Source organism: Oryctolagus cuniculus, chromosome 17 (assembly GCF_051225735.1).
Source record: "Oryctolagus cuniculus isolate XC-2025 breed Fujian yellow rabbit chromosome 17, ASM5122573v1, whole genome shotgun sequence".
Taxonomy (NCBI): Eukaryota; Metazoa; Chordata; class Mammalia; order Lagomorpha; family Leporidae; genus Oryctolagus; species Oryctolagus cuniculus.
Genome location: NC_142883.1, coordinates 10,880,503 through 10,891,144, shown reverse-complemented (window position 1 = coordinate 10,891,144; position 10,642 = coordinate 10,880,503). Strand labels below are relative to the sequence as shown.

At 41.3% G+C, this 10,642-nt stretch overlaps 1 long non-coding RNA gene across 1 annotated transcript; it reads right to left on the bottom strand.

Moving 5' to 3' along the window:
- Positions 1-504: 504 nt before the first annotated feature.
- LOC149121096 (uncharacterized) lies at positions 505-9,773 on the bottom strand. Its single transcript, XR_016223491.1, has 3 exons — positions 9,657-9,773; positions 3,085-3,223; positions 505-783 (listed from the first exon to the last, which is right to left on the bottom strand). It is a non-coding gene; the product is annotated as an uncharacterized LOC149121096 (long non-coding RNA).
- Positions 9,774-10,642: the final 869 nt, after the last annotated feature.

Sequence of the window (10,642 nt, the reverse complement as noted above, 5' to 3'; positions counted from 1 at the left end):
TGTTTTTTTTTTTTTCAAAGATTTATTTATTTAGCTGAAAGGCAGAGTTACAGAGAAAGAGAAGGAGAGACATAGAGAGTGATCTTCCATCTGCTGGTTCACTCCCCAAATGGCCTCAATGGCCAGCCTGGACCAGACCAAAGCCAGGAGCCAGGAGGTTCTTCTGGGTCTCCCATGTGGGTGCAGGGGCCTAAGCACTTGGGCCATCTTCCACTACTTTCCCAGGCACATTAGTTGGGAGCTGGATTGGAAGTGAAGCAGCTAGTACTCAAACCAGAGTCCACATGGGATGCCGGCACTACAGGCTGCGGCTTTACCTGCTATGCCACTATCCCAGGGAAAAGCATTTAAAATATATGTATATATATATATAAGCAGATCGGCTTGAAATGAGTAACAGTGGGCTGTTTTATTTATTTCAAGGTTGGTGGGGGGAAGTGAGAGAGAGAGAGATCAAACTTTTTAAATTTTTTTAAAGATTTATTTATTTATTTGAATGTCAGAGTTAGAGAGAGAGAGAGAGAGATCTTCCATCCGCTGGTTCACTCCCCAGATGGCCACAAAGACCGGAGCTGTGCTGATCTGAAGCCAGGAGCCAGGAGCTTCTTCTGGGTCTCCCACATGGGTGCAAGGGCCCAAGGATCTGGGCCATCTTCTACTGCATTCCCAGGCCATAGCAGAGAGCTGGATCAGAAATGGAGCAACTGGAACTCGAACCGGTGCCCATATGGGATGCCAGCACAGCAAGCAGCAGCTTTACCCACTATGCCACAGCACCGGCCCCTGGAAAAGCATTTTTTAAAAATATTTATTTATTTATTTTGAAAGGCAGACACAGAGAGAGAGAGAGAGAGAGAGAGAGAGTTCCCTAGTAGCTGCTGATTCTTTTCCCAGATGCCTGCAATAGCTAGGGCTGGGCCAAGTCAAAACCAGGAGCCAGAAACTCAATCCAAGTCTCCCACATGGGTGCTAAGAACCCAAGTACTTGAACCATCATGTGCTGTCACCCAGGTTGCAAATTAAAAGGAAGCTGAAAGAGCAAATAGCATGCAGTAGGGTCTGGCCGGTGGGGTATTTGAGCGATAGATGAAGAGAAGGGAGGGTAAGGATGGTACATTCCCCCGCCCGGCTCCTGCCCTGTCTGCTTGAGCCTGCTAAGACCCCACTTGAACCTACTTCCTTCTGCACATTCTCTTTCTGAGTTTGGAAGCTGTTCCCTCAGATCCTCCGATCTTGAACCTGGCTATGGTAATGATCGTCCTGTTCCTAGCCCCAGATCTCTGCACTGTTTCTTCTGGCACTCCTGTAGTGCCCTGATACCTTTATCAAAACCACTCCAATGTATCCTCTTTTGATATAGTTCCTACCATCTTGGAGAAAATTAGGACTATTGAAGTGGAAGGTGGGAGTAGCAGGTTAAGTTGCCACTTGGACTGTAGCAGGCTGTCACTAAGGATGACTGCGTCTCCCCCCACCCCATCATGCATAGGAAATCTGGGCAGTGATGCAGCCAGTGGAACCCTCACACAAGCCCCAGCTGGTTTGGGGGGAGTCAATGCATCTGGGCTTTCTCCTGCATCCCCACTGTGTCTGCCATGTAGAGCAGTGGTGGAATGGCCAAGGTCCAAGGTTCTTCATGGTCCAGAGTTCCTGTCTGCTCTGGTTAGCGGTCAGCATGGTGTTGAGAGCAATGTTCTTCCTGCACAGACTTGTTGTCAGGATAGGGAAGAAGATGCCACGAAAGCCCTGGGGCCTGGTGACTCCAAGGACCACAGGGATCTCGGACTTCAACAGATGCCCGAGGCTTCCCACAAGGGACAGTGAAATCAGCCACACCTAGGTCAACATGAGCCATGCACATCTGGGAACGAGACCAGTCTGGAGCTGAGGACAACCAGGACTGCAGGACCCCAGCCATGAGGGTGTGTTGGCGGCTTCCCTGCTATGCCTAAAGCCGTCCTTGGAAGGAGGAGTGAACAGGGTGATTCTCTGAGCAGGGAGCAAACAGCCTTTGGATTTACGGGGTATTCACCCGAAGGAAGTTGAGCTCATTTCAGAGTGAAATGATTCAAACAGGAACGGAGGAAGTTGCCTCTAATGGCAATTTTTTCTGCCATCAGGAGGAATGGGAGTTTCAGAGTAACAGAGCATGATAAACAGCCATGGTCTTCATTTGTAAAATACTTTGGAGTGTTCTGGGCAAATTTAGACCTCTTCTCTCCAACTCACAGCATTGACCCTTCACACATGACTCAGCCTTTGAACTGCTGAGTCATGTTAAGAGTGGGTAATGAATTTTATCTAACATAATCATCTATTTTATTTATTGTCATATGATGGTATTAAATAAAATTAATTCAGAAAGAAAAATATCCTCCACCCTAAGCAAAGGCATTTGTTTAAAAAATCATGTTTTCTTTGCTCATGTTATTAAAATCCTGATGACAGATTGGCCAAATCCTCTGCCTGGGAAAGGCTGTGCTGCTCAAATCCTGAACTTGTCCCTGGTGACATGGAAGGGAGGGAGAGACAAAGAGAAAGTTGGGGCGGGGGGAAAGAGAGAGAGAGAGAACTGATTGCCTGACATTGTCATGTAGAAGCAAGCTTTGGCTCACTTGGGGGCTCTTCCAAGAAGTGAACTGGTACTTAGTTTTTTTTTTCTAAAATGTGTATTTATTTTAGTTATTTGAAAGGTGAGACAGAGAGAGCGGGAGTGGGAATGAGAAAGAGATCCTCTGTTTGAGGGTTCACTCCCAAAATGCCCACCAACAGCAGGGACTGGGCAAGGCTGAAGCCAGGAGCCAGGAAATCCACCTGGGTCTCTCACGTGGATGGCAGAGACCCAAGTACAGGGGACATCATCTGCTGACCTCCCTGGATGTCTTAGCAGGATGTTGGATCACAACTGGAGGTGAGAGTTCACCCCTAGCACTCTGATGTGGGGTGCAGGTTCTCCAAGCAGTGCCTTTACTTCTTGTGCCACAACGCTTGTCCTGAGATGGGACAGTGTTTGGATCATGTTCAGACTAAGCAGGGCCGATGGTGGGGAGATGTCACTCTTGTTTCCCATTTCCCAGCCTTTACCTTTATATGAAACCTCAGGATTCATGGGGATTCCTTTCCATCCAGCATCCCAGACCTTGATCCTGGGCCTCTGGACTCCTTTGGAATATTGTCATTGGGAAGTTACTGGGAGAATGTTGCACATGGAGTCTCTGGAGTCCTGGAGAACAGATTTTAGCTTTGTTTATCTCTGCATGTTTTCTCCCCTTTGTCTTCCCACACATGACATTTTAAAGAAGAGTTTTAGTTGGATGACTGGGAAATGAGCAGTGACGCAAAACACGTTCCCCTGCTGTTTTTTTTGTATTGCTCTGATTTGGAAGAGTGTGCTGTTCTTTTTAAAAATATTTATTTTATTTACTTATTTGAAAAGCAGAGAGACAGAAAGAGATATTTTCCATCTGCTAACTCACACCCTAAATTTCTGCAACAGCCAGGAACCAGGAACTCTACCCTGATCTCCCACATGGGTGGCAGAGGCCCAAGTACTTGGGTCTCCTTCTGCTGCCTTTTCAGGTACAATAACAGGGAGCTGAATCAGAAGCAGAACAGCCAGTACTGGATCCAGAATTTTGATATGGGATGTGATGTTGCAAGCAGTGGCCTAACCTGTTGCACCACAACATCAGTCCCAAGTCTACTATTCTTTTCTTAAAATTAATTAACTTATTTTTTAAAGAATACAAACTTCATGCATTTCATAAGTACAACTTTAGGAACATAGTGATTCTTCCCACCATACCCATCCTCCCACCCGCACTCCCACCCCTCTTCCTTCTCCCTCTCCTATTCCCAGTCTTATTTTTAACTAAAATCTATTTTGAATGAACTTTATAAATTAACTTTATAGAATTATAAAATCTATTTTGAATTAACTTTATAGATTAACTCTATACTAAATAAATAATTCAACAAATTGTATGGAAAAAAAACCTGTTCCTCAACAGTTGAGACAAGGGCTATTCAAAGTCATTGCATCTCGAAGTTAATTTTGCTTCTTTTTTTTTTTTTTTTTTTGAGAAACTTAATTAACTTTAAAGAAGAACCCAAGAATGATACATCTTTTGTGAGCACTTAGACATAACTATAACTTATGAGACACAAGAATACCCTCCACTAAGTATACTAAAACAAAGTAAATCTTTGAGAACAAGTTTTACAATTAACTCTTGTAATACAACTCTCTGAGGACAGAGGTCCTGCATGGGAAGTTAGTGCACAGTGACTCCTGTTGTTAATTTAACAATTAACACTCTTAGGTATGATGTCAGTGATCACCCAAGGCTCTTGACGTGAGCTGCCTAGGCTATGGAAGCCTTTTGAATCCACAAACTCCTTCAGTATTTAGACAAGGCCATAAGCAAAGTGGAAGTTCTCTCCTCCCTTCTTCAGAGAAAAGTACCTCCTTCTTTGACGAACGCTTTTTTCCACTGGGGTCTCATCCACAGAGATCCTTCATGTAGGACAATTTTTGCCACAGCGTTTTGGCTATCCATGCCTGAAATGCTCTCATGGGCTTTTCAACCAACCAGAATGCCTTAAGAGCTGATTCTGAGATCAGAATGCAACTTAAAGCAATTGTCATTCTATGAATCAGTTGTATGGATTGCTTCCCATGTTGGAGCAGTCACTCCTTTTTAATTCTATCTCTTATTATTACCAAACACTTAATCCTGTTTTATGGTAATTTTTACACTTAATCCTATCCATATGAGCACTTTAACACTTAAGATGGCATTTTTACCACCCAGCTTAATGAGATTTGGGGTCCCATGGAAAGTTTTTAAACTGTACCCTTGGAAGTAAGCCCATGGGAATGTATGCAGAAGCATATAGCTTTACAATTGCACACTTCATACATTTCGTAATTACAGCTTTAGGAACATGATGATTCTTTCCACTGTGCCTGCCCTCCCACCCACACTCCCACCCCACTCTGAGTATACTATTCTAAACTATTGGTTGTTCATATGCTTCTGTTAACTTAGAACCATAAAGAAATGTGATCTGATTTGCCCACACCCATGAGTAGGGGAGGTGGTTATTCAACAATAGTACCTACCAGGGTCATCTAGAACTGGTACTGGGGACTGGGAAGCCTAATCATGGTAGGCAGTATTTTGAAATGGTATTTGCTTGTCTATCGAAATATTCCCATGAGTGTTATTCCAGTTGTGCACTGTTTGCAGGTTCTTTCAGAAGGACTTCTAATGGTGACAGTCTTGGGGTCACTTGAGAAGGACTCAACATTGCTGAGTGAAGAGGGGGCACTTTGCAAATGAATTCTGGGAAATATGATGGAGGAAAGACTGAATAAAATGTAGTCATAAAAGTTGTGGGAAAGTGGATGAAAAAGAAAAGCAGTTAATTAGGACTCATGGTTTTTCTGCTTCTCAGTTGCTGTTCTTGAAGTCCACAGCATTAACTGCAGCATGTGACCAGCTGTTTTGTCAAAGTGACCACATGAAATGGGAAAGACCACACCATGACAACCAACTTGGCATTATTTCTGACTTCTGTCATGATTTCCATTTTCACTCATGAATAATTTAAAATTTCCAAGCATACAAGGGTAGTTTTGGTTATTTCTTTTTTTTAAATTATATCTTCTTTTTTATATTATGCTCAGAGAATATAGTCTGTATGTTTTATCAATTCTTTGATATTTATTGAGATGATATATAAGAAAATTTTAGTCAGCAGCAAATTGGCTTTGTATATTTGTTTGATAAGGAAGATTCCATGTAAACAGTGTAAACATAAAAACAATATAATACAGTATTTTATTATTTATGTGTAAGATTATTTCACATGTATATTTAGACAGTCTAACATATTCTTTGCTAAAATATTTTCTTACCACTGACTCCATATTACCTAATGTATTATCTCATTTAGCCAATAGTTTGATTTTTATATCCTGTAGTAATATAAGAGTCACTTGACAAAATAATAACATGTAGGAAATCTAAATTTGCTGGCTTGACATAAAATGAGTGGATGTTGTTCTAAGGAAAGTACATCTACATATTTATATAGGTATATATATATATATATAAATTCATGAGGCTGTCAACCAATTGAGAGATGCAAGGTGATTAATTTGATGAACCTCAGGGCCAAGGAAACATTAATGCATATTTGAAAGCAAATGTATTCTCCCTTCTTCCACCACAGTAGTCACCAAATGTATGTTTTTAAACCATACCCATATATTATAAGCTATGTAATTAGCTAGGGGAAAGAAACTCCGCAGATTATAACCATTAGTTGCATAACAAGTAATGAAATTGTTTAATGATATGCTGTGACTAAAGTGATGATTAATGTCAACGTGCACACCATGGAAAGACACGAGGTGTTTCATCATCTTCTAAAGCACTTCCTACAACACGGAGCAGGCAGCAGGAACTTAGTAAATATCTGAGTGACTACTTGCCTACTGGTAGTCCTACCAAGACAGTCTACTCTGGTGAGCTCATTTTTTTCCAGGTAAAACTCACCTGAGCTCTAGAGTGTATACCATAAATGGAGATCAACCCTCCAGTATCTCCAGACACTGGGATGCTAATTGGTTTGGTTTCCTGTTAGCACACAGATGTGCTGAATGGCCAGGACCAGAAACCAAGTGAGCCTGGTTAATTCACAGCATCCAGTTCTCACACTTGTGCAAACTTTTGCCTCACTTAGAACATGAGTCTCAGACTTCAATGTGAACCAGATCATGAGTAAGGCTGGGTCAACATAGATTCCTAGGCCTACAACACTCTGATTAGCTGATGTGCCTGAGACTTTGAATTTCTAAGTTCCTAGTGGATATTGATACCACTACACTTTCAGAAACATAGCCTTAGACTCAGTGTAAAGGGAGATCCTGACACCCACCCCTTGCATAAACACACCTGGACACTTGATTCACTGGGCAATCAAAATAAAGATGGTGGATTGGCCCTCTAGGGGTTCTTAACATTCAGTATTGTATTTTGTTTCTTTGCTTAATGTTTCAACCTGAGTCTCTAGGTTAATTTCTTTAAATATATTTTTCCTTAATGACTGTTGAGCAGTGGGGACAGATGTCTCCTTTGGTGATGGGATTTTGTAAATTGAGTCCCAGGAAATTGCAAACATTCAACTGGTTTTGTTCTACCAAATTGTGGTTTTATAGAGTTCAGTCTAATATTTTACTGCCAATCTTTTTTTAAAACTTTTATTTGATAAATATAAATTTTCAAAGAATAGCTTATGGATTACAATGGCTTCCCCCCCAAAAAAAACTTCCCTCCCATCTGCAACCCTCCCATCTCCCACTCCCTCTCCCATTCCATTTGCATCAAGATTCATTTTCAATTCTCTTTATATACAGAAGATCAATTTCGTATATATTAAGTACAGATTTCAAAAGTTTGCACCCACACAGAAATACAAAGTGTAAAGTACTGTTTGAGTACAGTTATAGTATTAATTCACATAGTACAACACTTTAAGGACAGAGATCCTACATGAGGAGTAAGTGCACAAGTGACTCCTGTTGTTGACTTAACAAATTGACACTCTTGTTTATGCGTCAGTAATCACCCTAGGCTCTTGTCATGAGTTGCCAAGGCTATGGAAGCCTTTTGAGTTTGCCAACTCCAATCTTATTTAGACACAGCCATAGTCAAAGTGGAAGTTCTCTCCTCCCTTCAGAGAAAGTTACCTCCTTCTTTGATGGCCTGTTCTTTCCACTGGGATCTCACTCACAGAGATCTTTCATGTAGTAGTTTTTTGTTTGTTTGTTTGTTTGTTTGTTTGTTTGTTTTTTCCAGAGTGTCTTGGCTTTCCATGCCTGAAATACTCTCATGGGCTCTTCAGCCAGATCTGAATGCCTTAAGGGCTGATTCAGAGGCCAGAGTGCTGTTTAGGACATCTGCCATTCTATGAGTCTGCTGTGTATCCCACTTCCCATGTTGGATTGTTCTCTCCCTTTTTAACTCTATCATTTAGTATTAGCAGACACTAGTCTTGTTTATGTGATTCCTTTGACTCTTATACCTATCATTATGATCAATTGTGAACTGAAATTGATCACTTGGACTAGTGAGATGGCATTGGTACCTGCCACCTTGATGGGATTGAATTGGAATCCCCTGAAGAAGTTTTCTTCTTTTTATTTTCTATATATATTGCTTCTTTACTTGTACCCTTCCTCTGTTCTTCAACATGAATTTCCATCTCTCTTTTTGCCTTGCCTCTATTTCCCTACCTCTAAAACTATATAACAGGAAAGACTAGAACACAGAGAACAGCCATGAGCATTGAGATTCTGACATAGTGGTTAAGATGCTGGTATGGTGCTAATGCTTTCTGTCTCTATGACTCTGGGCAAGTTACTTAACTTGTCTGTTTGCTGGTTTCTTCAGCTGTCAGAATAGAGATCATAATGGTTCCTGCCTCGAAGGGGAAATGTAAAAGTTAAATAAATTAACACAACTAAATGACATAGAAGAATACAAGTTATCTGCTCAATAAATATTAACTAATATTCTTGGATAAGAATCTCTTTTTCTTTAGTTTAAAAATATAAGTTGAACAATGCCTATGTTAGTGAACTAAAAAAACACAAAATAATAAGTGCAATAATTTACTTTTAAAAGTATTTGTATTTTATAGCAAATCAGATACATAGAATGTCTTTTTTATGAGTTATTCATAATTTCATTGGCTTTTTCTATTATTTCTAAGATGAACACATATTACTTGTGCTGAAAAACTCCACTTAAAAGACACTCTGAAGTAGACTCATTTATATTTCTGTTACGAGCAACATTCAAGTGAATGTTACAAGAGAGAGACTGTGTGTGTGAGAGAGAATACAGTTGATTCTGATCATTTTGGTGGAGTTCAAATCGATTGGAGAGAGTTGAGCCAGACACGTAATCTCAGTCTAGAAAATCCTCCCAAGAACTCCAAAGCCTTTTGGTCCTTAACAAAGGGCTTCATAAGTCTCAATAATGACGAGGATAGGATTTTCTCAGAGATTTGTCCTTAGGGGACAAATTGTATTTTGAATATCCTCTGAGGGAGAATAGAGTCCTAGGGATTTGGGGCACTGGGAACTTAATCTAATGGCTTAGAGTGTTAAAAACGCCTTCACTTCTTCTTCACTAACCCTTTTTTCTTTTCCAAAAAAAAAAAAAAAAAAAAAAAAAAAGAAGCATTTTCCGGATATTAGGGCAAGCAAATGCCAAACATCTCGGTTTTCTTGAGACATTGCTTCTCTATGCCGTTGTCCTGGTTCCAATTATTTATCATACGTTTCCTTATTTTTGGAAGCATTTCAGATTGGAGAATGAAGTCTACAGGGTCTCTCTAAGTTCTGTGTGATCACACCACTGGTCGTGGCTTGGTAGATCCCTGACAAACCTGGGCCAGTTTAGAAACTAGGAACTGAGACATAGACAGTGGACAATTAGCCCTGTGTAGGGGAAATTCAAGGCCATCCAGACCAGGGCTTGAGACTGTAAGCAAGGGTGCCTTGTGGATGAGTGAGCCAAGCAGCTGAGCAGAATGAGGGTAACAAGGCTGACATACAGCAGAGAAAAGGAAACACGCACCTGCAGAGAGAGGGGCACAGAGTGAAGCTGCCTGGGTTCCCGATTGCATCCTGGCCCCCAGTTCCAGGCTTGGGTTGTGCTTAACAGGCTCCAGGCAACACCTGTGCAACCTTCCAGCCCATTTCCTGTGTTGTAAGCTGGCTGAGCGCACTTCTGGTTCTTGCAAACGCCCTGGGAGTTTTCACAAGCTGCTTCCTGTGGCCTATGAAGATCCATTGCTATCAGTCATTTCACAAGTTTATCTGATGGTTTGTATGTGAAGTCTTGTGCTATGTGGCAGTGACAGAGTGGGTGAGAAGAGCCAGTGTTAGATGTGGGATTTGGTTTCCTGCAGTGGCAAATAATGATGGACTCTAACCTGTCAAAAAACTTAAAGACTTGTGAAACACTAGAGATGGAAGAAACTACCCCCTGAACCTTCCTGTCAAGAATCTGAACTTTCCAGAGAAGGTCAAGGTCAAAACATGCCCTCTGATGCAGGGCACGGAGGCTCCAGGCAGTGAAATCAGAATGGGACCAGGCCTGGTTCACATCACTTACTTCCATTTTTAACTGTCTTCAATACAGTATGAACACAGGGACTTTCAACTCTTAGATTCTCAGCCTATTGCCCTTGTAAATAGTGATTCCCTGAATCACACTGGATGATATTTGAAGTCATTTAAATACTGAATTTTGAAGAATATTTATTTTTAATATAGGGAAGGAAGATCTCACAGCTAATGGTAGAACTAGACCCAGAAGATTTTTATTTATTTATTTGAAAATGAGAGGGAGAGAGAGAGTTCTAATCTATTGGTTCACGCCCCACATGGCCCAATGGCCAGAGTTGGGACAGGCTGACATCAGGAGCTTCTTCCAGGTCTCCCATGTGGACGCAGGGGCCCAAGCAGTTGCTCCATCCTTTGCTGTTTTTCCAGACACAATAACAGGAAACTGGATTGGAAGTGGAGAAGCAGAGACATTAACCGGTGCCCATATGGGAT